The sequence below is a fragment of the Triticum urartu genome, chromosome 4 (assembly GCF_003073215.2).
Source record: "Triticum urartu cultivar G1812 chromosome 4, Tu2.1, whole genome shotgun sequence".
Lineage (NCBI taxonomy): Eukaryota > Viridiplantae > Streptophyta > Magnoliopsida > Poales > Poaceae > Triticum > Triticum urartu.
The window spans coordinates 600,978,496-600,982,524 of NC_053025.1; positions in this window are offsets into that span (position 1 = coordinate 600,978,496).

Below are 4,029 nucleotides of genomic sequence, written 5' to 3' on the forward strand. Positions count from 1 at the left end.
CGAACTCAAGGGGTAAACCCGAGGCCGCTTTAGAGCAACTCCATGTAACCTCACATGATGTAAAAGAACAGATACCCCGCTTTAGCTGAGGTTCCGGTTTATTATATTTAATCATAATATATACATTGTCGTAATATGTACATAAGTATAGCCAATGGCTCAGGTATAGTAAGGCCGAAGATGAGCTATGTTCCACGGCCTGTTAGTCTCCTCCTCTGATGTACATGATTCTTTATGCTCTCGAATATCGATCAGATAGTACGACCCGTTGTGCAGATTCTTGCTGACCACGAAAGGACCCTCCCAAGGTGGGGATAACTTATGCATATTAGTCTGATCTTGGATGAGCCGAAGCACCAAATCTCCTTCCTGAAAGGTTCTGGTTCTGACTCGGCGACTGTGATAACGACGAAGATCCTGCTGGTAAATCGCCGATCAGGCGGCTGTGATGTCACGCTCTTCATCCAACCGGTCCAAAGCATCTTGCCATGCTGTCTCGTTGTCCGCTTCAATATAAGCCGTTACACGAGGTGAATCATGACGGATATCACTGGGGAGAACCGCCTCCGCTCCATAAACCATGAAGAACGGTGTGTATCCTGTTGATCTGTTGGGTGTTGTATTGATGCTCCATAACACAGATGGTAATTCTTCTACCCAACAACCCGGCGTTCTCTGCAAAGGAACCATGAGCCGGGGCTTGATGCCTCTCAAGATCTCTTGATTAGCTCTTTCTGCTTGACCATTGGACTGTGGATGTGCCACTGATGAAACGTCGAGCCGGATGTGCTCCCGTTCACAAAACTCCTTCATAGCACCTTTGGACAAATTGGTACCATTATCTGTGATAATACTGTGCGGAAAGCCAAACCAGAAAATCACCTTTTTGATGAACTGAACCGCCGTGGCCGCATCACACTTGCTAACAGGTTCTGCCTCCACCCACTTTGTAAACTTGTCAACCGCCACCAGGAGGTGGGTCTTCTTATCTTTGGACCTTTTGAAAGGCCCAACCATATCCAGCCCCCAAGTCGCAAATGGCCAAGTAATTGGAATTATTCTCAATTCTTGAGCCGGTACATGAGCACGTCTTGAAAACCTTTGGCAACCATCACATCGTCTGACCAGATCCTCCGCATCAGCATGAGCAGTTAACCAATAGAAGCCATGGCGAAATGCTTTAGCCACCAGAGACTTTGAACCGGCGTGGTGACCACAATCTCCTTCGTGGATCTCACGCAAAATTTCACGGCCTTCTTTAGGAGACACCCAGCGCTGAAAAGCTCCTGATAAACTGCAATGATGCAACTCGCCGTTGATGATAGCCATGGACTTGGATCGCCGGATTATCTGCCGGGCCAGAATCTCATCCTCTGGCAACTCACCCCGGTTCTTGTACGCCAGGTAAGGAAGCATCCAATCCGGAATAACATGAAGAGCCGCCACCAATTGAGCCTCCGGATCAGGAATAGCAAAATCCTCTTCACCAGGGATCTTGACCGACGGGTTATGCAGCACATCCAGAAAAAACATTAGGCGGGACCGGTTTGCGCTGAGAGCCCAGCCGGCTTAAAGCGTCCGCCGCTTCATTTTTCCGCCGGTCCACGTGGTCCACCTGATAGCCTTTGAAATAACCTGCAACAGTATCCACCTCCCGATGATACGCTGCCATGAGTGGGTCCTTGGAGTCCCAAGTGCTAGACACTTGCTGAGCCACAAGGTCCAAGTCACCGAAGCACTTAACTCGACTTAGATTCATCTCCTTAGCCATCCGGAGACCATGGAGCAAGGCTTCATACTCAGCTGCATTGTTAGTACAAGGGAACATTAAGCGGAGAACATAACAAAACTTATCACCTCGTGGGGAAGTTAATACGACTCCAGCCCCCGAGCCTTCCAACTGCCTGGATCCGTCAAAATGGATGGTCCAATACGTGTGATCCGGCTTTTCTTCAGGTGCTTGCATTTTCGTCCAATCATTGATGAAATCAACAAGTGCTTGAGACTTAACCGCTGTCTGAGGCACATACTTTAAACCGTACGGCCCCAGCTCTATGGCCCACTTTGCAATCCGGCCAGTTGCTTCCCGGTTCTGGATGATATCTCCCAAAGGAGCAGAACTGACCACCGTAATTGGGTGCCCTTGGAAATATTGTTTAAGCTTCCGGCTTGCCATAAAAACTCCATACACCAGCTTCTGCCAATGCGGATACCTTTGCTTGGACTCGATTAGCACCTCGCTGATATAATAGACCAGTCGTTGAACCGGATGCTCCTTGTCTGCCTCCTCTCGCTCCACCACAATAGCCACGCTGACCGCCCGAGCATTAGCAGCAACATATAGCAGTAATGGCTCCTTGTCAATGGGAGCGGCGAGCACAGGTGGGTTGGCCAACTGCCGCTTTAAGTCCTCAAATGCTTCATTAGCGGCGGAGCTCCAAACAAACTGATCCGTTTTTTTCAACATCTGATACAAAGGGATTGCCTTCTCACCAAGACGACTGATAAACCGGCTTAACGCGGCAATCCGGCCTGCCAGGCATTGAACATCGTTGATACACTTCGGTTTAGCCAGGGAGGTGATAGCCGTGATCTTCTCCGGATTAGCCTCAATTCCCCTGTTGGACACCAGAAAACCCAATAGCTTGCCTGCCGGTACACGAAAGACACACTTGTCCGGATTAAGCATCATCTTGTATGTTCTCAGGTTATCAAAGGTTTCCTTCAAATCATCAATTAGAGTCTCCTTCTCCCTGGACTTAACCATGATATCATCCACGTAAGCATGTACATTACGGCCAATCTGCTTGTGAAGACAATTTTGTACACACCGTTGGTAAGTTGCCTGGGCACTCTTGAGCCTGAAGGGCATAGACACATAGCAGAAGGCTCCAAAGGGAGTTATGAATGCTGTCTTCTCATGGTCCTTAACTGCCATTTTGATATGATGATAGCCAGAATACGCATCCAAAAAACTTAAACGCTCACAACCCGCCGTCGCATCAATAATTTGATCAATACGGGGGAGGGCAAAAGGATCTGCTGGACAAGCCTTATTAAGATCTGTGTAATCCACACACATGTGCCAGGTGCCGTTTTTCTTGAGGACCAGCACCGGATTGGCAAGCCACTCAGGGTGAAAAACTTCAACAATAAAGCCAGCTGCTAAGAGCCTCGCTACCTCTTCTCCAATCGCCTTGCGTCTTTCTTCGTTAAACCGACGGAGGAACTGTTTCACCGGTTTATATTTAGGTGTACTGTTGCCACGGTACACCTGGCATGTCAGAGGGCTTCCATGCAAAAATGTCCTGATTCTCATGGATGAACTCGATGAGCGCGCTTTCCTATTTCGGATCCAAGTTGGCACTGATGCTGAACTTCTTGGACGAATCGCCAGGTATGAAGTCAACAAGCTTAGTTTCTGCTGCCGATTTGAACTTCAGGGCCGGATCATGCTCCGTAGTTGGCTTCTTCAACGGAGTCATGTCCGCCGGATCAACATTGTCTTTATAGTACTTCAACTCCTCGGTGGCACAAACCGACTCTGCATAAGCCGCATCTCCTTCCTCGCATTCCTTAGCGATTTTGCGGCTTCCGTGAACCGTTATTATCCCCTTGTGACCTGGCATCTTGAGCTGCAAATACACATAACAGGGTCGTGCCATAAACTTGGCGTAAGCCGGTTGCCCAAACAGGGCGTGATATGGACTCTGGATTTTCACCACTTCAAACGTCAATGTCTCCGACCTGGAATCATGGTCATCCCCAAAGGACACTTCCAGAGCTATCTTACCAACGGGATATGCTGATCTGCCTGGCACTACGCCGTGGAACACTGTATTAGACGGTTTGAGATTTTTATCTGTTAGTCCCATACGACGGAAGGTCTCATAATACAAGATGTTAATGCTGCTCCCTCCGTCCATGAGCACCTTGGTGAACTTATAACCTCCCACCTGAGGCGCCACCACTAGAGCCAACTGACCCGGATTATCGACCTGGGGAGGGTGATCCTCTCTGCTCCATATG